At 36.2% G+C, this 25994-nt stretch overlaps 2 long non-coding RNA genes across 2 annotated transcripts; both read right to left on the bottom strand.

The window, feature by feature from the left end:
- Window positions 1-7181: 7181 nt before the first annotated feature.
- Window positions 7182-8547, bottom strand: LOC112569392. The gene is made up of 3 exons (XR_003100392.1): window positions 8482-8547; window positions 8169-8215; window positions 7182-7342 (listed from the first exon to the last, which is right to left on the bottom strand). It is a non-coding gene; the product is annotated as an uncharacterized LOC112569392 (long non-coding RNA).
- A 51-nt stretch (window positions 8548-8598) lies between these two features.
- Window positions 8599-25901, bottom strand: LOC112569393. Its single transcript, XR_003100393.1, has 5 exons — window positions 25854-25901; window positions 9514-9609; window positions 9225-9292; window positions 8860-8969; window positions 8599-8647 (listed from the first exon to the last, which is right to left on the bottom strand). It is a non-coding gene; the product is annotated as an uncharacterized LOC112569393 (long non-coding RNA).
- Between the last annotated feature and the right edge of the window lie 93 nt (window positions 25902-25994).

Raw genomic sequence — 25994 nt, 5'->3', positions numbered from 1 at the left:
TTTGCTTGTATGTGTAGGACTAAGGCAGGGGAGGCAATAAGCCGTGTCGTGGCAAGTGTCTATTTGTCGGACTTGATCCTTAGACGAACACACATGGAAAGCAGCATTGTATGTATTTTCTTTGGTGTATGTGTATATACTGAGGTTGTAGTGTGTTTATTTAAGGATCAAGTCAACAACAGGTCATATGCCATGGTTCATTGTTTCCCCTGTTTCACGCCAACTGTTACTCATAGTATTTTTAAGAGGGAAAAATTCGTCGTAATGTTGCACATTCGAATGATAACTACCTACTTACACTTGTTGGTGTCATTATTTAGTAAAGTGTATTCTTGTTACAGTGAACTAGAGCATCACAATCAGTTCAGAGACAGCTCTTGCACAATGCAGAAACCCTCTTTGTCTTGTTTTTACTTTTTTTGATATTTTTGACATGTTTGGTAAATAAGTCATCATAAGTAGTAAGAAAGGTAGTGATAACACCCAATAGAACATTAGCACCATGACAGAGATTTAAATATTAAAAAATTATTTTATGTACAAAATAAATAAATCGTTTACAATTAATGTTAATATAAGAATACTTTCTTACCTGTCAATGCAATGGTAGGCAAGGAAAACCAAGAAATCGAGTGTTTACCAGGCATAAGCAGAGCAAAATATATACTATACCTCTTGACAAAAAGATGAACAAGCCAATGTTTAAATGTTGACATAACAAATACAACTGCTTCAAAGCATTATTTATCATTAACACTTGACTGCTTCATGACCCATAAATCGCACGTGTTCAGGATTTTTTTCTTGTTTTTTTTTTCTCTCAATGGCACAATCACGTACTGTGAAAGCACATTTGACTGAGAAGAGGAGGAGGAGGAGGAGGAATAGTATCAGTAGTACTACTACTACTAATACAGCGCTTTCCCCTCCATCAAAGACAGTGCAATGAAAAGCACAAAAAACAAAGGACAGCAAAGTACACGTGGATTCATCTACAAGTTAATGAATTATGAAGTAAACGGCAGAGGGCTTTTGTTACAGACCAGAGAGAGACTTTAAATTTCCTCAAGGACTGTCACCTTGTTTTTAGCATATTATTGCACACACACACACACACACACACACACACGCACACACTTATTTTCAAAACACCATTCGTCGACACTTGGTTCTAAAACAAGACTTACTTCAAACAAAGTTTGAACATTTCTGTATTAGTTAAAAAAAATTATATCTATCAAATCCTTCTTCTCATTTTTTTCCAATATATTATTCTTTAGAAGCAATTTATGATCTATTCAATGCTACGCTCTGCGCAGGTAAGCGTGGCTATATGGATGGCGTTAAGCTTACACACTGATAGAACTCACTAAAACACCGTTTCTTGCTAACAAATCAACCATCTATAACAACATAGCTGTCACAAACCAAAAATCAACTTTCACGGCAAGCCCTTTGTCACTTGATTTTGATCCTCTTTGCATTCAACACGTGCAATATGTTCTCTCACGCTCTGTGGTGTCCTTAATGACAATAACAGGTGACCCCGCTTGACCTCAAGAACCGATATCATGATCGCAACTTAACCTCCATTACCTGTGTTAAATAAACAGATTTTAACGGTCTCTGTAAAACTTCTAAGGGCCTGGGATTTCTGCTTTTTGGAGTGGTTTATGGAATAGCGAGAGCTAAACCCACGACAGCCAACCTTTATTGTACTGGTGACAGGTATTGAGAAAGGAGACTATAGATATACTGTCATAGATCTAGTCAGAGTGCTAGGACTGGGCGCGTGTGTAGATGAAAGCGTGCGAATGATGGACGTTCTCTAAATAGAACGTGACAAATGACGTATAATGACGTCAAAAGGAAATAGTGAGGTAAGCGAGAGGGACGTTGAGAAGGGATATGGAAGCAGAAGGACGTTAGAGGGCATTTTTAGAAGAAGAAAGACGCTGAGAATAGAGAGAAGAAGAGGACTTTAGAGAGTAGATAGAAGAGGAAGAACGTTAGCGAGTGGAAGAAGAAGAAAGTTAGAGAGCGGAAAGGGAGAGGTGAACGCATTTGCCAAGACAGTGCGATTTGCTAATCAGAGATCAAATGTACTAATGTGAACGGAGAAACGACTGCCAAGACAGTGAGTTTATAGTGTGTGAGGTGTTCGATGTACTTTGTAGATGTGGAGATTGAAGGAAAAACTGTGGTGTTAAATACCGTTTTGCTTTTATATTTAGGATCTATTCTTTTTGGTTGGTAATTTTGATCAGTAAACAGACAGACTCGTACAGGCGAATCATTCTTCAATTGGAACGAAAGAACGCGCAATTGTCCGACCCGCTGGTGAGTTGGAGAGAGCGAAAAACAAGAGGCACCGGCGGTGTCGTGACATATACTATAATATCTTTACATTACAAATTACATATTAACACATTAACATTAGTATACAAACTGAAGTGGCGCAGGAACCAGGGGTCAAAGTGGACAGCCACCTCTGTCAAAAACGATATCGAGGGAAGAAAAAAAAACTTTTTTTATAACATCCTCCATGCTTGAGATGTGATTCTGAATACCAGTCCAGTGTATGTGATCTGCATTCTACCAGTATGTAATCAGTCGTGACAGACTGAATAACACATATCTTCAACAGTTTTAACTAGTCTGTTCCATAATATAATCCTCCGAGTCTCCTTTCCACACCCCACTCAAAACATGCCTCTCTCTTTTTATCAATTATTCTCTATATCTTTTCAATGCTACACTAACCAGAATGGATTCTTATTGTCATTTGATATATTGGAGAGTAAAAACATTTCTATGTGACCGATTTGTCGGTAACATTATAAAAGTAAATTCAAGTTTTATTGGGTTTTCTTCAGATTATATTTTAGTACAAAATGTACATATTATGTGCTAACTCTATGAAGTTTGGAACTATCAGTAAACGCATCAGTCGACTTGCTCGAATATTTCCAATATTTATATAAACATGTAGAAAAGCCTTTCAGTGTACATTGTCACACCTTTAAGTCCCGTTGTCATGGACGCCTCATGGAAAACTAAGCTTTATAATTATCTGAATTGCCAAAATTACGAAGTTCAGAAACGCTGCAGATGCTGATACAGTTATCATATTTTCAACATGAGTAGCTACATTAACAGAGCTTACAATCAACTCTTTGCTTTTGAAACCAGCTGTCTGTTTTCTTTCTGTACAGCGCTTTGAGCCTGGCTTTGATTGTGTGAAAAGGTGAAATACAAGTCAACTTTATTATGTTTATTATAAAATAATTTCCGCCACGTTAGCATTCACAGTGGTTGATCCTGTCACACACACACACACACACACACAGAAAAAAATACAGAGAAAAAGAAAGACCCAGAGAGAGACAGAGAGAGAGAAAAGATTTTTAAAACAAACATGATAATTCAATCTAAAAGAATGAAACAGAAGAAAGTGAAGAGATATTAATGGAAAATGTACGAAGGGTTACAAAGCTCAAGAGCATTCAGTCAAGGCACATATTAACCCCACGCCTCTAAAACACACAACAAAATGTTTGTATTTGTGTTCGAAAATTTTACTTTTATTTATCGCTTCCAGCAGCTTGTTAACACTCCTTCGAATCCGGTGTTTTATTTACGGTCATTGTCATCGAAGAGCTGTCAACACCGAAATGTAATCAAATATTAACATTCCTTACTATTGTATCCTCTGCATACATTCTGAACTTTCTCTCTTACACTTTCTCTTCCAATCATCTCATATTATCTGTCTGTTTGTCTGTCAGTCAGTCAATCTGTCTGTATCTCTGTCTGTCGTTTTTATGTCTGCCTGTCTATCCATACTGATTCTATTACCAGAAAATAATTCTCCATGTATTCCGCAAGTGTGAGTCGGCCGTCCTCTGAAAACATAAATATACAGCCTTATATTATATATAATATTATATATCACTTATTCTATATAATAGTATACATATATATAACATTTTAGATATTTACACCTTTTTTGGAGGGGAATGTCCCTTTGGATTCTTACTGACTTTGTCGATTCTCTAAGTTAATTTTGAGTTTGGAGTCCATGATTTCACCTGATGTGATTTTAATGATTGTCATTGACTGTATTTTGTGACTAGGACAATAACATTTTATTTTCTTTTTATGGTTTCAGATTATCTGTTGACTTACAGTCTTTTCTTCTGTCAAATAATTTTCATGTGTTCAGTTTCTTTTTTATGCACGTCGAGAATGACATTAACCTTACAAATACAAATAAATTTTATTATTATTAGACATTAAAAAAATGTTGTATAAAATTGCGATTTTCCGTCATAGTTTTTCATTTGGCAGCTAAGCAATTGACACATCGATGAGAACAAAGAGGTAATTAAAAAAAATTGAGATGTGTTTGTAGCTTTAAAATAAGAGTTTATCATTACCATTCAATGAGTTTACACTTTGCGTCGTGAAAACTTAGCCTAAGATTTATATATATATAACTCACTGTTACTGTCCAGGCCATTGAAATAGAACAGAACAGCTGATTTATCCAACAAGCCATTCTCCTCCAGGTCCTTTGTGTCGAAGAATTTGAAAGCGCTCTCGGCATCAAGAGGAGGCGACCCGGGAATTAAGTCAGAGCCAAACTCTTCAAGAGTCAGCTGGTGATCGTCTGAAATAGTGATTTATATCTAGTGGGAAGCAAATATTTTATTTCTATAACTAGGGAAAGCTGCTTGGATATATTCACCAAATTACTAGAAGAAAATAGTGTTCATTTCATTAGACATTCAAAACATGTTTAACTCATTGTGAAATTTTAACCCTTTATAATAATGACACCGACGTTGGTGCTGGGTGGGGTAAGGGTCTTGATGGTGACGATGGCGAAGATGACGACAATAATGATAATGATGATTACCGTCACCATCCATGTAGTTAAAAGCTTCCATTATTTCATGAAGCAAAATGACATTATCGTTGTTAATGTCGGTAGCGTTGGAACAGCTTGGAGAGTAGGTTGGCGTCATTGCTGAAAAATATTGTCTGCTCTCATTAATAAAGTGCATCTTGCAATATGATGACATGTTACTTGTATGTGTGTGTAAATAAATTTAACTTTAAAAAGTGCAGTTTCCAGTTGCTTGCAAGTATATGGCGTAAACAAATCAGATGAAAGCTAAGCTGTAGATTCCTTGACTGATGATGTTCAAACTAATCCTAGTCATAGCTGGCAACATATAAGTTACTTTTTTTCTTCAAATTTAGCAATAATAGTCCTGGAAATAAATTGTCACTTACCCGAACACCACACCCAGAAGGACAAGAAAGATGACAAACTTCATTATGCAGGTTGATCTGAAAAACTTTTCTGTCAAGATAAGATACTAGCAAATCATGATCTGTTGTAAAAGTAGTTTTAGTTCAAAAAATTTTTTTCTTAATTTTCAAACCTGTTTAAAGTATTGCTTATCTATACAGAGGTACCTTAGTACTCTTAATAAATTCATTCAGAAGCAGCAGTATCTGTGCTTTGTTTATACGCGACAAAAATTCCACATAAACGATTGCGGACTTGTCACGTGACAATATGTTTCTACTGGAGCAGACAACCCTGGCAGACATCCAGTGTGCACACTTCGGGGCACCGAAGTAATTTTTTCTCGTCAAAAGGAATCAAATGCAAAATGCGACGAATTTCGAAACTGTAAAGTGTCGAGGTTTGACTATGCCTCTGAAGTGTAAAAGCATTTGTCTCCTGTACACGATTAAAATACATAACAAACAGATATTTTAATTACCAAATCCCTATTTCAACTTCAACTGTTACTATTAAGGTTTAACTTTATGTTCTCACACTATTTGTCATATTAAGGTGTACTAACCGTTTGATGAAGAGGCTTGGAAGAATGCTTCTGTTGTGATGTGTGGTCAGTAGCCAGCAGGGTAAATATGTATACTCGCCTTCGAATAAACAACTCAATAAATCAGGATTAAGTCTGGAAAAAAAGCATCTCCATTTTAAGGTTTGACAGCTGGCCGGTGTCTGAACTTCAAATCCAAGACATTATCTTAGGATTTACGTGAAGCGTGAATAATATTATTTATAAAATATAAATTAAAGTTCTCAAGACTTTTAATAAAAATTAAACAGCATTATTTTTACCTTTATCAATTTCTACGTAAGATTGATTTATGAATTTCATACGAGTAAGTGTTTAGCAGCTTAGGCACAGTCAGCTTGTGTGTGTGTGAGTGCGTGCGTGCGTGCGTGCACGGTCAGGCAAGGGAGACAATGAGGCTCGTCGTCGCGCAGATGGCGCATTAAGGGACCTGACCCCTGGCTACCCGTGTGTGGATGGCGCTCGTGACTGACGCTGTTTAACGATCTATTCCTTGGTACAGATGTACGTAAATAGAATGGTAAGGTGCCGATATCACGATACCATGCTTTAATTACGATATGATAATACTGACAAACAATTTAATGAGAATTATTTTTGTTGGTTCTAAGTTTCCGTTAAAACACTCTGAAGATTAATGCATTTTGTGGTCCGCATTACTTTGACAATTGTTATGGCAGCAGAGATTTTCTTTTTGACAAGTGGGTTGTTGATTTATTTATCTGTTGATTACTAATCAATATATCTACTTCGCCTTCCTGTCTACTGACTGCACGCACATACAGACACAACAACTCATGTTGTCATAACTCCACAGACTCGCGATTGCTTCATAACTGTAAGTACTTTGTAAACTAAAAGAATCTTCTGGAAACATGAAAAGATTTTCATCAATGTAAAGAATAAAGAAGGTATGAGGATAGCTGATTCTGCTACCGAATTGAAGATTTTATATGGGAATTAACCGGACTCATGTCACATAAGTTATTCCTCATTAAATGAGTTAAAATAGTTATATTTCAATATAAATAACAGTATAACGAGTATGTTATTTTTTGACCCACTACAATTTGTGAATTTGTGTAAATGTGTCGGTAGAAAATGTTGTGATAATGAAATATTTCAAATTTCTTAAGCACCGTTTCTCAAACTATCAATTCACGGTAAGTCCAAATAGGGATATTTTAAATAATTCAATTATGTTGTTGTTGACTCTCTTATTATGGGTTCTTTTCTTAATTATCTTCTTACAGAACACATAACGAAAAACCGTCATCATTCATTTGTTTGAATTTTATTAGAAGTCTCTGTCAGGTGTCTTGCTGTTGTATAGCCATAGTTACTGAAGCATCAGCTCCTTTCCTCCGTCAGGTGTCGCATGTATCAGCCTGTTAAGCTGTATATAAGGCCATAATCTCGTTTTGGATGCCATCGTTTACCTGCCAAAACCAAAATCTGATAACATGTTACCAGTCGCATTATTTTCATTCTGTACTGTACTTGACAAAGTTAAGAATCTTTTTAATTATTTACTTTATATGTAAAGTTTTCATGCTCTTACTCACGAAGAGGCCATCAAAGTTTGCTTGGCGTGAGATATATGAAAATAAGCCGACAATATATATATATTCCTTTTACTTGTAAATCTGTATTTATTTATTGTAATATTTTTATTTAAAACTCATATCGTACATGAAGTGATAACTGAATAGTTTCAATTAAATCCCTTAAACACAGCAGAAAACCTCGTTAACAAGCATCAAAGAGGGGTAGGTATGCACGATGGGAGTATTACTCAGAGGTGCTCAAGAATAGTACAAAGGTCACGACTTTACTCCTCCTTAATCCCCATACCTTACGTTCAGTTTACGGGTCGACCTGCTTCTTTGATGATGATGATGATGATGATGATGAGGAGGAGGAGGAGGAGGAGGAGGAGGAAGAGAAAGAAAAAGAAGGAATTCGTCTAGGAGAAGAAGGTAGAGTATGAAGATAGTGATGATGACAATAAAGGTTATTGAAGGTGAGGGCTTTAAAAGCAATTTCTTTCTTTCCCGATTCATATAGTCGGATATGACTATACTCAGCAGCGGCAGTTATTCATCTTAAAATACGGCACGCGCGCGCGTGTGTGTGTGTGTGTGTGTGTGTGTGTGTGTGTGTGTGTGTGTGTGTGTGTGTGTGTGTGTGTGTGTGTGTGTGTGTGTGTGTGTGTGTGTCTCTTAGTGTGTCTGTATGTCGGTCGCTCTGTCTGTCTGATATTACCTGTGGAAGAGTAATAAACCATTCATCAAGTGTGATTTCACCGTCACCTGAAATTTCAATTCAGTTGTTTTAGAAGTGAAGCTCACAACTCACAACATAAACGATTTTAAAATTAAGCACTCGATATATTTTAAACGGTTTACTAAGTGCATATTTTAAAACCCTAAATAAAATTCAAAACCACAAATGTTATTGTTCAACTATCAAAGATCTTTTCTTCAAGTGTCCTAGGTACGATATTCTGTAGGTATGAGGTGGAAATACATTTTGTTCCTGGCCTTTAATTTCTTTGTGTCAAAGGAGTCACACTCACCGTCAGCGTCGAAGATGTGAAACAGCACAGGAGCAACGGACAGAGAGATCACGCCGTCAGCAGCGCATCTAGTTTGTCGTGGTAGTTGAAATAACCATGAAATACAATCTCGGGTGTCCGGGTAGCTCAGTAGCTGTTTTCTCTTCAATGGTTATGTTTCCGTCGTCTGCAAATAAAATTTGAAAACAATTCCAACAATGAAGCGTGTGCTTAATAAGCATGAACCTTTTTATTATTCTTATTCCAAATATAAGTTCCTTAAAATGTAAATTACATACACAGATTTTGTGATATAGAGTGATATCCTTAGAAAAGGATTAACGGTATGCTGTCGTCGCTAACAACGACGAGGATGATGATGATGATAATGACGATTACTGTTTAGGTCGTTTTGTTCGATGAAAGTCAGTATTTCCTCTTGCAGTACAATCCCATCACCGTCTAGGTCGAGAGCGTCAAAACCTGCTTTAGCTTCGTCGTAGTCCACCCTGAAAGAGTAAATAAAATGATTTAGTCGTCGTCTTATGTTAGTCCATTTGTTAACAAGATGTGCTTTTGGTGCCTCTGTGTGTGTGTGTAGGGGGCTACTAGGTATTGTCCGAGATTTAATTACTTTTATTCATTACATTTTTTCTGATTTAATGCGAAAAAGGGAAGAGTCTAAGAATATTTACTTTCTTTAAAAAGCAGCACTCATAACTAGTTTAGAATTCTCTAAAAGCCGTTAACAAATGAGCGCTTACCCAAGAACTGCAGCTACAAGACAGGAGAGAATGACAACCTTCATGATGAAATTGCCGATTAGTCCGCCCTGTCAAAACAAAAGTTACACATTATCTCTGGATATTTTTGGATTGTTAACTTGTTTTTTTATAAGTCTTGCTTTTATTACTTTTCTTGGACAACAACCATAACGGGGTGTACCTCAGATGATCTGAGGAAATCTCAAGAAGCGTGCACCATATATAAGGATTATTGTATAAGGCATATAATAAGGTTTTTAAAGAATTTTTTCATCTGTCATTCTATTACCGTTTGAAGAAGAAACAATCCAACTGAGTTAAGAGAACGTGGGTTGTGATGTGTGTACGGTCAGTAGATGGCGGGATCGAATTTACACTTTGATTCCTGAGGAACAAACCAAAAAATCAAGATGAAGCTTGTGATAAGGACATCCTCTGCTGACTTGTAATCTGTAAGTACGTTTGACAGGTGAGTGTTTGCCTAACAATAAAGACAAGACTATCCCATGATGTGTGATAAAACGTGGTGAATGTGGTTAAAGTTTCTCTGCAAAATAATCTGCTCCTGCTGGCAATCAATTTTCAATCAATGTGTCTTGTTATTTATTTTTAGAGTTCAGTGAATTTACGAATCTTTTTACTTGCATTGATCTGCAGCAGGTCTAGTCACACAGTGTCTTTGCTTGTATGTGTAGGAGTCAGGCAGGGGAGACAATAAGCCGTGTCGTGTCAAGTGTCTAGTTGTCGGACTTGATCCATAGATGTATACACGTGGAACTCAGCATTGTATGTTATTTTCTTTGGTGCATGTGTATATGCTGAGGTTGTAGAGGTGAATATCATGTACTTCTCACACCAATTTAATAACGACGACGACGATTACGATGGTGATGATTTCCATACATGGAAGAAACAAGTTAATAATGCCATGCGATTCCTGTCGTGTGTTCATTAAAGGATCAAGTCCTACAACAAGCCATATGCTACTGTTCATTGTTTCCCCTGTTGTACGCCAACAGTTACTCATGATATTTTAAAGATAGAAGAAATTCGTCGTAATGTTGCACATTCGAATGACAATCTACCTACTTTCTAGAACTTGTTGGTGTCATTATTTAGTAAAGTGTATTCTTGCTACAGTCAACCTACAGCATCACCAATCAGTTCTTGCATAGAGCAGAACCCCCGTTTGTCTTGTTTTTACTTTTTTGTGACATTTTTGACATTTTTGACAAATAGGTCATCATAAGCAGTAAGAAAGGTAGTGAAGAGAAAATTAGCACCATGACAGAGATTTAAATGTTCAAAAGTTCTTTTATGCACAAAATAAATAAAGCGTTTACAGTTAATATTAATATAAGAATACATTCTTACCTGTGAATGCAAAGGTAGGCAAGGAAAACCAAGAAGTCGAGTGTTTACCAGGCATAAGCAGGACAAAATATATACTCTACCTCTTGACAAAAAGACGAATAAGCCAATGTTTAGATGTTGACATAACAAATACAACTGCTTTAAAGCATTGTTTATCATAAACACTTGACCGCTCTATGAACCATAAATCACACGTGCCATCAAAGACAGGCTCAAAACGTTGGTCTTAAAAGCAAATAATTATGTAAGTGACGATAGATAGCTAAGCCTTACATGCTTAAAAGTTAAATGCAGCTAGCAGGCGATATACAGGCTTGCTGAACCCTTGTAGCTGACGGAAAACTCACAGGTATAATATAATAAATAATAATATAATAATAATAATAATAATAATAATAATATAATAATAATAATAATAATAATAATAATAATAATATAATAATAATAATAATAATAATAATAATAATAATAATAATAATAATAATAATAATAATAATAATAATAATAATAATAATAATAATAATAATAATAATAATAATAATAATAATAAAATAATAATAATAATAATAATAATAATAATAATAATAATAATAATAATAATAATAATAATAATAATAATAATAATAATAATAATAATAATAATAATAATAATAATAATAATAATAATAATAAAGTGTATAAAAAAATTAAATGTCGAAAAACGCATGTGTAAACATTGTCACGCCACCCAGTACTATTGACAGCCCACGAGAATGTAAACAGAAATTTTATTATTATTATTATTATTATTATTATTATTATTATTATTATTATTATTATTATTATTATTATTATTATTATTATTATTATTATTATTATTATTATTATTATTATTTCTCTTTACATCTCGTGAGGCTGTCAATAGGACTGGGTGGCGTGACAACGTTCACACGTGCGTTTTTCGACATTTTATTTTTTTTATACACTTAAAAAAGTGAAATCCAGCCGTCAGAGCTATTTCTGTTTAAAATATCCACACAACATCACAAAACGCAAAGGACTAAGTATTTTTTATTAATATGAAATCTCAATATTATAAAAACAGATTTTTTTATTGTGACAGAAAAACGAGTACACAGAATAATGTTTAAAGAAGACAGAAAAAAATTGAATGGCAACCTTCAAAGAACAGACAGGCTGTCAGATGAGGGAAAAGGGAAGAGAAAGGATATCATATGGAGTGCATTTGATTAAAGGGTTTGTAAACATGTGTGTTTAACTGACAATATTCATAACTTCGTATGATTACAACATATTTTAACCTCTTTCAATGACTTAATACGAATTTTAAATTTACTAACACCGGACTATGATAAAATTAAAAAAGATGTATGTGACAACTTTGTTATACTTCTTGCTGCTGGAAAGCCACATAAAGCTGTTCTATTATATTGTCTACAATACTATAAAAACCTAAGATAACTGGCTCTTACCTAAGTACAGTAGCTAGAAGATCAAACAAAATGACAATGTTCATTAGGAAATCTGCCAGTGAAAGCGAATTATCAACAACAAAAGATTGCACATCATATCTGGTTTAATATTGACCTAATATAACTATTAAGTATTGATATGTGTCGGTCTTAAATTCGAAACCCGGATAAAATAATTAACAGAAGTTAACAAAATAATTGTAATAGAAATATTTAGGTATATATCTTGCTAAACAAACACATATGCACACAAGTTCTTTAATCAAATGCTAACGTCTTTAACGGCAAATGTGTTTTTGTTTTATAAAAACAACCACAGAAATGAAAAGATATATTCTGTATACGGTAAACAGAACGTAAATACTTTAAAGCTAAGTTCTTACCTCACGAAGTACATAGAGCAAGGAATTCTAAGAAATCATATTCTGGTGTTTATTAGGGAGATGGAATGGCACAATATATATTCAGCTTCTTGATAAAAAGATAAATAAAAAATGTCTGGAAATTAAAATAAACAATCCAACTGCCAGCAATAGTTACTTATTACTAACACCTGACCACTTCATGAGCTATAAATCCGTGTGTATCAGAGAGAGAATATGATTTACAAAAACAATAAAACAATAATTAAATTTTTTGTGCACGAAATAAAAATCGTACAGAAATGAGCTTAAAACTTGAATAAATCGAAGATGTCAATGATTACAATATAAAATAACATGGTAGTAACCAAGATGACGAGTACATTCTCCTGTAGGAGAGATTGATATCTAACCTAGAAAATAATCTGTGACGAATGAAAGACAGCCTGGTTAAACTAAGGTATATGGACACAATACCTCCTCTTAGACTATAAGGAAGAAATTTTTTTTTAGCTTACAATGTATACATCGTTTAAAGAAGAAGCAATTCAATAGAACCAAGAAAACTTGGGTTGTGATGTGTGTACGGTCAGTAGATAGAGGGACCGAATTTACACTTTGATTCCTGAGGAACAAACCAAAAAATTAAGACTAAGCTTGTGATAAAGAAAACATCTGCTGCCTTGTAATCTAGAAGTTTGACAGGTGAGTGTTTGTCTAACAATAAAGACAAGACTATCCATGATGTATGAGAAAACGTGGTGAATGTTTTACTGGGAAATAATCTGCGCGTGTTGGCAAACGATTTTGCAGAATTGTGTGTTATTATTTATTTTCACAGTTCCATGGATTTACGAATCTTTCACTTGCATTGATCTGCAGCAGATGTAGTATTTTAGTGTATTTGTGTGCGCAGGCGTCAGGCAGGGGAGACAATAAGCCGTGTCGTGGCAGGTGGCCGGACTTTGTCTTTAGACGCACACATGCGCTTATTATTGTATGTCATTATCTTTGGTGCATGTGAGGGTTTTGCAGCCAATATAATGTGCCTCTTACAGTAGTTTAATGACGACGACGACGACCATGATGATGACGATGTCCATCCCAGTTCTCAAGTAGCGTAGAAAGAAACGATAAAAATGTTGTTTTAAATACTCATTGGAAGAAGAGAAAATACAAATAGAAAATGAAAGAAAGAATAAACAACAACAACGCACAAAGTCTTTCTCTCCCTATCTCTATCTCTCAAACAAACACAAACACTGAGAGACACACCTGCTAAAGAATGTAGAAAAAACTGACGGTTATTCAATATTTTACAGAAGTTCATCAGTAGTCTTTCTTTCTTTTGTTCTTTGACGCTGGAATGAACTTTTTGCTCTAAGAAATTATAGTAATTATGTTTGCGAAAATTTTGGTTTTATTTGCTTAAATGTACTTTACTTCCTGTTTGTGTCTTGTACGTGTCTCTCATTATGCTGTATACCAATCAGATAAAAGTTTTATTTTTTAAAAATTTTTTTCCAAATGACCGTTTGAAAGTCTTTAGACTAAAGTCGTTTACTCCTTAGTCAGAAATCAACCTTCTACAAACAACTAGGTATCAACACTAAAAATCGAACCCCACTATTTTACAACAAGGTCGGCAAAAGAGATATGGCAAGACTGTTTTTCTCAAAAACTTGCTCCCAACATTTACTGTGGTCAATGAAATGTGTCTAACGCTCAAGCAGCTTTGAAAGACGAGTTGAGCCTCCTTAGTCATTATTGCATAAAACAAAAGTTTTAATGAGACAAGAGAATAAAACCTGAACCACACAGAATATAAAAAAAGGATTATGTGATAAGAAACAATATTCAGAAGACTTATACAATTTGGGGTCCACAGTATTTTTTTTACAATTTTTATGGCGCAGAGATTTCCTTTCTGACAAGTCGATTCATGCTTTATTTATTTGTAAATTACTAATTAATGTATCTACTTCGTCCTCCTGTCTACTGACCGCACACACCACAATTCATGTCGTCTTGACTCCACAGTCTCGCGATCGCTTCAGAACTTTAAGTACTATCTAAACAAGCCAATAAATATGAAGATAATTAAATCTATTGGTCAGAAATTTTTCAGCTTACAAAGACATTTATAAACCTTAACATAAAAGGCAACCTAAACTGTCTTACCAGGTGACACTTAATAAACAGCCAAATGAGAAATTGTGAAATATATTTCATTTTTTTTCGTGTATTCAAGCGAGACGCAAACGGAAAAGAGTAAAAATAGGTAAATTTTAATCTAATGAACAGCAGAACGAGTATGGTAATTATTCAACGACTACAACGTGTGACTTTGTGCGAATATGAAGGTTTAAAATGTTGTGATAAGGAAATACTGTAAACTTTTTAAGCTCGGTTTCTCCAGCTTTCGATTCTTCGTCAAGTCAAAACTTAGATCTTATTAATAACTTAGTTATGTTGTTGTTGTTTCCTCTCCTTTTATGGGTTTTTATCATCATTATCTGCTTACACAACACATAACGAAAATCTACCATCGTTCATTTCAAACATTTTGAATTTTATTAGAAGTCTCTGTCAGGTGTCTTGCTGTTATATAGCCTTGGTTGCCAAAACATCAGCTCCCTTCATCTGTCAGGTGTCGCATGTATCAGCCTGTTAAGCTGCATATAAGGCCGCAATCTCGTTTTCGATGCCATCGTTTACCTGCCAAAACCAAAATATGATTACATGTGACCAGTTACATCAATCACATTATCTTCATTCTGTACTGTACTTGACAAAGTTAAGAAGAATCTTTTTAATTACTTACATCATATGTAATGTTTTCAAGCTCTTATTCAAGATGAGGCCATCAAAGTTTGCATGGCGTGAGATATATGGAAATCAGCCGAAAATATTTATATATGTACTCCTTTTAGTTGTAAATCTGTATTTATTGTACTACTTTAAAAGTTTTATTTAAAATTCATATCTTACATAAAGTGATAACTGAACTGTTTCAATTAAATCCCTTAAACGCAGCAGAAAACCTGGTTAACAAGCATCAAAGAGGGGTAAGTATGCACGATGGGAGAATTACTCAGAGGTGTTCAAGAATAGTTCAAAGTTCGCGACTTTACTACAGCTTCTCCCCATATCTTGCGTTCAGTTTACGGGTCGACCTGCTTGTTCCGATCGATACCAGTTAGGATGATGATGATGATGATGATGATGATGATGATGAGGAGGAGGAGGAGGAGGAGGAGGAGGAGGAGGAAGAGGAGGAGGAGGAAGAGAAAGAAGAGAAAAAGAACGAATTCGTCAAGGATGAAGAAGCAATCTCTTCCTTTCCCGATTTATATAGTCGGATATGACTATACTCAACAGCCGCAGTTATTCATCTTAAAATACGGCACGTGTGTGTGTGTGTGTGTGTGTGTGTGTGTGTGTGTGTGTGTGTGTGTGTGTGTGTGTGTGTGTGTGTGTGTGTGTGTGTGTGTGTGTGTGTGTGTGTGTGTGTGTGTGTGTGTGTGTGTCTTAGTGTGTGTCTTAGTGTGTCTGTGTGTCTGTCTCTCTTTCTGTGTGCGTGCTTGTCTGTCTGTCTGATATTACCTGTAGAAGAGTCATAAACCAATCTTCAACTGTGATTTCACCGTCACCTGAAAATTCAATTCAGTTGTCTTAGAAGTGAAGATCACAACTCACAACATAAACTGATTTTAAAATTTCAAAACCACAAATGTTATTGTTCAACTATCAAAAGATCTTTTCTTCAAGTGTCCTATGTGCGATATTCTGTAGGTATGAGGTGGAAATACATTTTATTCCTGCCCTTTAATTTCTTTGTGTCAAAGCAGTCACACTCACCGTCAGCGTCGAGGATGTCAACAAGCACAGGAGCAATTGACAGAGAGATCACGCCGTCCGCAGCGCCATCTAGTTTGTCGTAGTAGTTGAAATTACCCTGAATTACAATCTCGGGAGTCCCGGGTAGCTGAGTAGCTGTATTCTCTTCAATGGATATGCTTCCGTCGTCTGCAAATAAATTTGAAAACAATTCCGACAATTGATCATGTGATTAATACGCATCAACCTTTTATTATTCTTATTCCAAATATAAGTTCCTGAAAATGTAAATTATTTTCACTGATTTTGTGATATAGAGTCCTCGTGGGTAGCCTTAATGGAATTAATAAGTAAAATTGGTTAAAAAGAAGAGATACTAGAATGCGATCGATTAGAAAAGGATTAACGGTATGTCGTCGCTAACAACGACGAGGACGATGATGATAATGACGATTACTGTTTAGGTCGTTTTGTTCGATGAAAGTCAGTATTTCCTCTTGCAGTACAATCCCATCACCGTCTTTGTCGAGAGCGTCAAAACCTCTTTTAAATGCATCGTAGTCCACCCTGAAAGAGAAAATAAAATGATTTAGTCGTCGTCTTATGTTAGTCATGCATCCATTTGTTAACAGGATGTGCTTTTGGTGCCTGTGTGTGTGTGTAGGGGTCTACTAGGTATTGTCCGAGATTTAATTACTCTTATTCATTACATTTTTACTGCTTTAATGTGAAAAAGGGGAGTGTCTAAGAAAATTTACTTTCTTTAAAAAGCTTCACTCATAACTAGTTTAGAATTCTCTAAAAGCCGTTAAGAAATGAGCGCTTACCCAAGTACCGCAGCTAGAAGACAGGAGAAAATGACAACCTTCATGATGAAATTGCCAATTAGTCCGCCCTGTCAAAACAAAAGTTACAAATTATCTCTAATATTTTTGGATTGTTAACTTGTTTTGATTAGTCTTGCTTTGATTACTTTTCTTAGACTACAACCCCAATGGGGTTTACCTCAGATGATGTGAGGAAATCTTTCTGGGGATACTTGTTTAGTCAGGAGACAGCAGCTGATTAATGCAAATAATTTGGTATCACGGAAATATTGCTTTTAACTGTTTTATGTGCTGCGCCCATTTTACAAATTGTGAACTACGTATTGTTGACTAATTTGTTAATATTAAAGTTTTATAAGATTAAAAGACAAAATGTTTTACAGAGGGCTAAAATATTTGTTACTTTAACATGATATCGGTTCTTAAGGTCAAAAGTTGTACAAGATCATTACTTAAATATGAGCGGGAGAGAACACATTGCATTTGTTGAATACACGAATCTTGCAAAATTTATTTTTACAGTTCAGTGAATTTACGAATCTTTTACTTGCATTGATCTGCAGCAGGTCTAGTCACAGTGTGTGTCTTTGCTTGTATGTGTAGGACTAAAGCAGGGGAGGCAATAAGCCGTGTCGTGGCAAGTGTCTAGTTGTCGGACTTGATCCTTAGACGAACACACATGGAAAGCAGCATTGTATGTATTTTCTTTGGTGTATGTGTATATACTGAGGTTGTAGTGTGTTTATTTAAGGATCAAGTCCAACAACAGGTCATGTGCCATGGTTCATTGTTTCCCCTGTTTCACGCCAACTGTTACTCATAGTATTTTAAAGAGGGAAAAAATTCGTCGTAATGTTGCACATTCGAATGATAACCTACCTACTTACAACTTGTTGGTGTCATTATTTAGTAAAGTGTATTCTTGTTACAGTGAACCTAGAGCATCACCAATCAGTTCAGAGACAGCTCTTGCACAATGCAGAAACCCTCTTTGTCTTGTTTTTACTTTTTTTGACATTTTTGACATGTTTGGCAAATAAGTCATCATCAGCAGTAAGAAAGGTAGTGATAACACCCAATAGAACATTAGCACCATGACAGAGATTTAAATATTAAAAAATTCTTTTATGTACAAAATAAATAAATCGTTTACAATTAATGTTAATATAAGAATACATTCTTACCTGTCAATGCAATGGTAGGCAAGGAAAACCAAGAAATCGAGTGTTTACCAGGCATAAGCAGAGCAAAATATATACTCTACCTCTTGACAAAAAGACGAATAAGCCAATGTGTAAATGTTGACATAACAAATACAACTGCTTCAAAGCATTATTTATCATTAACACTTGACTGCTTCATGACCCATAAATCGCACGTGTTCAGGATTTTTTTCTTGTTTTTTTCTCTCAATGGCACAATCACAAAGGACAGCAAAGTACACGTGGATTCATGGACAAGTTAATGAATTATGAAGTCAACGGCAGAGGGCTTTTGTTACAGACCAGAGAAGACTTTAAATTTCCTCAAGGACTGTCACCTTGTTTTTAGCATATTATTGCACACACACACACACACAGACACACTTATTTTCGAAACACCATTCGTCGACACTTGGTTCTAAAACAAGACTTACTTCAAACAAAGTTTGAACATTTCTGTATTATTTTAAACATTTTTATATCTATCAAATCCCTTCTCATTTTTTTCCCAATATATTATTCTTTAGAAGCAATTTATGATTCAATGCCTACGCTCTGCGGAGGTAAGCGTGGCTATATGGAATGGCGGTAAGCTTACACACCTGATATAACTCACTAAAACACCGTTTCTTGCTAACAAATCAACCATCATATAACAACATAGCTGTCACAAACCAAAATACAAAGTTAACGGCAAGCCCTTTGTCACTTGATTTCATCCTCTTTGCATTCAACACGTGCAATATGTTCTCTCACGCTCTGTGGTGTCCTTAATGACATCATACAGGTGACCCGCGCTTGACCTCAAGAACCGATATCATGATCGCAACTTAACCTCCATTACCTGTGTTAAATAAACAGATTTCAACGGTCTCTGTAAAACACAGTCTTCTAAGGGCCTGGGATTTCTGCTTTTTGGAGTTGTTTATGGAATAGCGAGAGCTAAACCCACGACAGCCAACCTTTATTGTACTGGTGACAGGTATTGAGAAGGGAGACTATAGATATACTCTCATGGATCTAGTCAGAGTGCTAGGACTGGGCGCGTGTGTAGATGAAAGCGTGCGAATGATGGACGTTCTCTAAATAGAACGTGACAAATGACGTATAGTGACGTCAAAAAGAAATAGTGAGGTAAGCGAGAGAGACGTTGAGAAGGGATATGGAAGCAGAAGGACGTTAGAGGGCATTTTTAGAAGAAGAAGGACGCTGGAGAATAGAGAGAAGAAGAGGACGTTAGAGAGTAGATAGAAGAGGAAGAACGTTAGCGAGTGGAAGAAGAAGAAAGTTAGAGAGTGGAAAGGGAGAGGTGAACGCATTTTCCAAGACAATGCGATTTGCTAATCAGAGATCGAATGTACTAATGTGAAAGGAGAAACGACTGTCAAGACAGTGAGTTTATAGTGTGTGAGGTGTTCGTTGTACTTTGTAGAAGTGGAGATTGAAGGAAAAACTGTGGTGTTAGAGACCGTTTTGCTTTTATAGTTAGGATCTATTCTTTTTGGTTGGTAATTTTGATCAGTAAACAGACAGACTCGTACAGGCGAATCATTCTTCAATTGGAACGAAAGAACGCGCAATTGTCCGACCCGCTGGTGAGTTGGAGAGAGCGAAAAAAAAGAGGCACCGGCGGTGTCGTGACATATACTATAATATCTTTACATTACAAATTACATATTAACACATTAACATTAGTATACAAACTGAAGTGGCGCAGGAACCAGGGGTCAAAGTGGACAGCCACCTCTGTCAAAAACGATATCGAGGGAAGAGAAAAAACTTTTTTTTATAACATCCTCCATGCTTGAGATGTGATTCTGAATACCAGTCCAGTGTATGTGATCTGCATTCTACCAGTATGTAATCAGTCGTGACAGACTGAATAACACATATCTTCAACAGTTTTAACTAGTCTGTTCCATAATATAATCCTCCGAGTCTCCTTTCCACACCCCACTCAAAACACAACTCTCTCGTTTTTTCAATTATTCTCTATATCTTTTCAATGCTACACTAACCAGAATGGATTCTTATTGTCATTTGATATATTGGAGAGTAAAAACATTTCTATGTGACCGATTTGTCGGTAACATTAAAAAAGTAAATTCAAGTTTTATTGGGTCTTCTTCAGATTATATTTTATTTACATATTATGTGCTAACTCTATGATGTTTGGAACTATCAGTAAACGCATCAGTCGACTTGCTCGAATATTTCCAATATTTATATAAACATGTAGAAAAGCCTTTCAGTGTACATTGTCACACCTTTAAATCCTGTTGTCGTGCACGCCTCATGAAAAACTAAGCTTTATAAATTAATCTGAATTTGCTGAAATTACGAAGGTTCAGAAACGCTGCAGATGGCTGATACAGTCATCATATTTTCAACATGAGTAGCTACATTAGCAGAGCTTACAATCAACTCTTTGCTTTTGAAACCAGCTGTCTGTTTTCTTTCTGTACAGCGCTTTGAGCCTGGCTTTGATTGTGGGAAAAGGTGAAATACAAGTCAACTTTATTATGTTTATTATAACGTTAGCATTCACAGTGGTTGATCCTGTCACACACACACACACAGAGAAAAAGAAAGACCCAGAGAGAGACAGAGAGAGAGAAAAGATTTTTAAAACAAACATGATATTTCAATCTCCCGCCCTCCTCCCCAGTGTCATGTCAGTTGTGACAGAAGTGTACACGGACAGAAACCTGCTCAGCTATATTTTTCCTGTTTCATTTTTTTTATTTGTATCTATTTGTTTCTTTATTTTAATTGTTTTATTGTAAGCACGACATAGATGTTGGTCGTTAAAAATAAACAGCTGAGTCTGTGGATATCATGTGTGTTTGTGTGTGTGTGTGTCTGTGTCTGTGTGTGTGTGTCTGTGTGTGTGTCTGTGTGTGTGTCTGTGTGTGTGTCTGTGTGTGTGTGTCTGTGTGTGTGTTTGTGTGTGTGTCTGTGTGTGTGTCTGTGTGTGTGTCTGTGTGTGTGTCTGTGTGTGTGTCTGTGTGTGTGTCTGTGTGTGTCTGTGTGTGTGTCTGTGTGTGTGTGTGTCTGTGTGTGTGTGTGTGTGTCTGTGTGTGTGTCTGTGTGTGTGTCTGTGTGTGTGTCTGTGTGTGTGTCTGTGTGTGTGTCTGTGTGTGTGTCTGTGTGTGTGTGTCTGTGTGTGTGTCTGGGTGTGTGTGTGTCTGTGTGTGTGTCTGTGTGTGTGTCTGTGTGTGTGTCTGTGGTGTGTGTCTGTGTGTGTGTCTGTGTGTGTGTCCTGTGTGTGTGTTTGTGTGTGTGTCTGTGTGTGTGTGTGTCTGTGTGTGTGTGTCTGTGTGTGTGTCTGTGTGTGTGTCTGTGTGTGTGTCTGTGTGTGTGTCTGGGTGTGTGTGTGTCTGTGTGTGTGTCTGTGTGTGTGTCTGTGTGTGTGTGTGGTTTCTACAGTTCAACACTAGTTGTTGTCATTGTTAGTCTTGCTATCAGTTAGCTTATTTCTCCCCTGCTGCCGGGGAATTCGCAACGTTTGCTGACCTCTCTGTCTCTCTGTTTGTCTCTGTCTCTCTCTCTGTTTGTTCGCTTGCGTGTTGTTTCAACACGTGCGCTTATGAAGATGTCTGTCAAGTGTCTGTCCTGACACGGTGCCAGACCAAGGCACACAGCCGTCAGTTCAAAGGTTGTTATCGCCGCGTACATCGAAACCAGTTAGGATGAGGAGGAGGAGGAGGAGGAGGAGGAGGAGGAGGAGGGCGACGACGACGAGGAGGAGGACGAGTAGGAGAAGGAGGAGGAAGAGAAAGAAAAAAAAAGAACGAATTCGTGGAGGAGGAGGAAGATAAAGAGTATGAAGATAGTGATGATGACAATAACGGCTTATGAAGGTGAAGGCAGTAAAAGCAATTTCTTCCTTTCCCGATTCATATAGTCGGATATGAGTATACTCAACAGCGGCCGTTATTCATCTTAAAATACGGCACGTGTGTTTGTGTGTGTGTGTGTGTGTGTGTGTGTGTGTGTGTGTGTGTGTGTGTGTGTGTGTGTGTGTGTGTGTGTGTGTGTGTGTGTGTGTGTGTGTGTGTGTGTGTGTGTTTGCGTGATATTACCTGTGGAAGAGTAATAAACCATTCTTCAAGTGTGATTTCACCGTCACCTGAAATTTCAATTCAGTTGTCTTAGAAGTGAAGCTCACAACTCACCACATAAAACGATTTTAAAATTAAGCACTCGATATATTTAAAAACGGTTTAGCTAAGTGCATATTTTCAAACCCTAAATAAAATTCAAAATCACAAATGTTATTGTTCAACTATCAAAAGATCTTTTCTTCAAGTGTCCTATGTACGATATTCTGTAGGTATGAGGTGGAAATACATTTTGTTCCTGGCCTTTAATTTCTTTGTGTCAAAGGAGTCACACTCACCGTCAGCGTCGAAGATATGAAAAAGCACAGGAGCAACGGACAGAGAGATGACACCGTCAGCAGCGCCATCTAGTTTGTCGTGGTAGTTGAAATTACCCTGAATTACAATCTCGGGTGTCCCGGGTAGCTGAGTAGCTGTATTCTCTTCAATGGATATGCTTCCGTCGTCTGCAAATAAAATTTGAAAACAATTCCGACAATTGATCATGTGATTAATACGCATCAACCTTTTATTATTCTTATTCCAAATATAAGTTCCTGAAAATGTAAATTATTTTCATTGATTTTGTGATATAGAGTCCTCGTGGGTAGCCTTAATGGAATTAATAAGTAAAATTGGTTAAAAAAAAAGAGATACTAGAATACGATCGATTAGAAAAGGATTAACGGTATGTCGTCGCTAACAACGATGAGGACGATGATGATAATGACGATTACTGTTTAGGTCGTTTTGTTCGATGAAAGTCAGTATTTCCTCTTGCAGTACAATCCCATCACCGTCTTTGTCGAGAGCGTCAAAACCTCTTTTAAATGCGTCGTAGTCCACCCTGAAAGAGTAAATAAAATGATTTAGTCATCGTCTTATGTTAGCCATGCATCCATTTGTTAACAGGATGTGCTTTTGGTGCCTGTGTGTGTGTGTGTAGCGGGCTACTAGGTATTGTCCGAGATTTAATTACTCTTATTCATTACATTTTTATTGCTTTCATGTTCAAAAGGGAAGAGTCTAAGAATATTTACTGAGTTTCTTTAAAAAGCGACACTCATAACTAGTTTAGAATTCTCTAAAAGCTTTAAAGAAATGAGCGCTTACCCAAGTACCGCAGCTAGAAGACAGGAGAGAATGACAACCTTCATGATGAAATTGCCGATTAGTCCGCCCTGTCAAAACAAAAGTTATACATTTTCTCTTATATTTTGGGATTGTTAACTTGTTTTTTTATTAGTCTTGCTTTGATTACTTTTCTTAGACTACAACCATAACGGGGTGTACCTCAAATAATCTGAGGAAATCTTTCTGGGGATACTTGTTTAGTCAGGAGACAGCAGCTGATTAATACAAATAATTTGGTATCACGGAAATATTGATTTTAACTGTTTTATGTGCTGCACCCATTTTACAAATTGTGAGCTACGTAGGGTTGACTAATTTGTTAATATTAAAGTTTTATAAGATTAAAAGACAAAATGTTTTACAGAGGGCTAAAATATTTGTTACTTTAACATGATATCGGTTCTTAAGGTTAAGTTGTACAAGTTCATTACTTAAATATGAGCGGGAGAGAACATATTGCATTTGTTGAATACAAGAAGCTTGCAAAATTTGTTTTTACAGTTCAGTGAATTTACGAATCTTTTATTTGCATTGATCGACAGCAGGTCTAGTCACACTGTGTCTTTGCTTGTATGAGTAGGAGTCAGGCAGGGGAGGCAATAAGCCGTGTCGTGGCAAGTGTCTAGTTGTCGGACTTGATCCATAGACGTACACACGTAGAACTCAGCATTGTATGTTATTTTCTTTGGTGCCTGTGTATATACTGAGGTTGTACAGGCCAATATCATGTGCTTCTCACACCAATTTAATGACGACGACGACGATTACGATGATGATGATTTCCATACATGGAAGAAACAAGTTAATAATGCCATGCGATTCCTGTCGTGTGTTTATTTAAGGATCAAGTCCAACAACAAAACATAAGCAGTAAGAAAGGTAGTCATAAATTCTTACCTCTCAATTCAAAGGTAGGCAAGGAAAACCAAGAAGTCGAGTGTTTACCAGGCATAAGCAGGGCAAAATATATACCCTACCTCTTGACAAAAGACCAATAAGCCAATGTTTAGATGTTGACATAACAAATACAACTGCTTTAAATTATTATTTATCATTAACACTTGACTGCTTCATGACCCATAAATCGCACGTGTTTAGGATTTTTTCTCTTTTTTTTTCTCTCAATGGCACAATCACTTACTGTGAAAGCACATGTGACGGAGAGGAGGAGGAGGAGGAGGAGGAGGAGGAATAGTATTAGTAGTAGTACTACTACTAATACAGCGCTTTCCCCTCCATCAAAGACAGTGCAAGGAAAAGCACAAAAAACAAAGGACAGCAAAGTACACGTGGATTAATGGACAAGTTCATGAATTATGAAGTCAACGGCAGAGGGCTTTTGTTACAGACCAGAGAAGACTTTTAATTTCATCAAGGACTGTCACCTTGTTTTTAACATATTATTGCACACACACACACAGACACACGTATTTTCGAAACACCATTCGTCGACACTTGGTTCTAAAAAAAGACTTACTTCAAACAAAGTTTGAACATTTCTGTATTATTTTAAACATTTTTATATCTATCAAATCTTTTATCATTATTTTTTTTTCAAAAAATATTCCTTAGGAGCAATTTATGATTCAATGCCTCCCTCTGCGTAGGTAAGCCTGTATGCTTGTATGTGTAGGAGTCAGGCAGGGGAGACAATAAGCCGTGTCGTGGCAAGTGTCTAGTTGTCGGACTTGATCCATAGACGTACACACGTGGAACTCAGCATTGTATGTTATTTGCTTTGGTGCATGTGTATATGCTGAGGTTGTAGAGGTGAATATCATGTACTTCTCACACCAATTTAATAACGACGACGACGACGATTACGATGGTGATGATTTCCATACATGGAAAAAAAAAGTTAATAATACCATGCGATTCCTGTCGTGTGTTCATTTAAGGATCAAGTCCTACAAGAAGCCATATGCTACTGTTCATTGTTTCCCCTGTTGTACGCCAACAGCTACTCATGATATTTTAAAGACAGAAAAAATTCGTCGTAATGTTGTCATTCGAATGACAATCTACCTACTTTCTAGAACTTGTTGGTGTCATTATTTAGTAAAGTGTATTCTTGCTACAGTCAACCTACAGCATCACCAACCAGCTCTTGCACAGAACAGAAACCCCGGTTGTCTTGTTTTTACTTTTTTTGTGATATTTTTGACATTTTTGGCAAATAAGTCATCATAAGCAGTAAGAAAGGTAGTGAAGAGAAAATTAGCATCATGACAGAGATTTAAATGTTCAAAAGTTCTTTTATGCACAAAATAAATAAATCGTTTACAGTTAATGTTAATATAAGAATACATTCTTACCTGTCAATGCAAAGGTAGGCAAGGAAAACCAAGAAGTCGAGTGTTTACCAGGCATAAGCAGAGCAAAATATATACTCTACCTCTTGACAAAAAGACGATTAAGCCAATGTTTAGATGTTGACATAACAAATACAACTGCTT

This window comes from Pomacea canaliculata, linkage group LG7, assembly GCF_003073045.1.
Source record: "Pomacea canaliculata isolate SZHN2017 linkage group LG7, ASM307304v1, whole genome shotgun sequence".
Classification (NCBI taxonomy): Eukaryota; Metazoa; Mollusca; class Gastropoda; order Architaenioglossa; family Ampullariidae; genus Pomacea; species Pomacea canaliculata.
The sequence above is the reverse complement of the archived record's forward strand: the minus strand, read 5'-3'. Positions and strand labels throughout refer to the sequence as shown.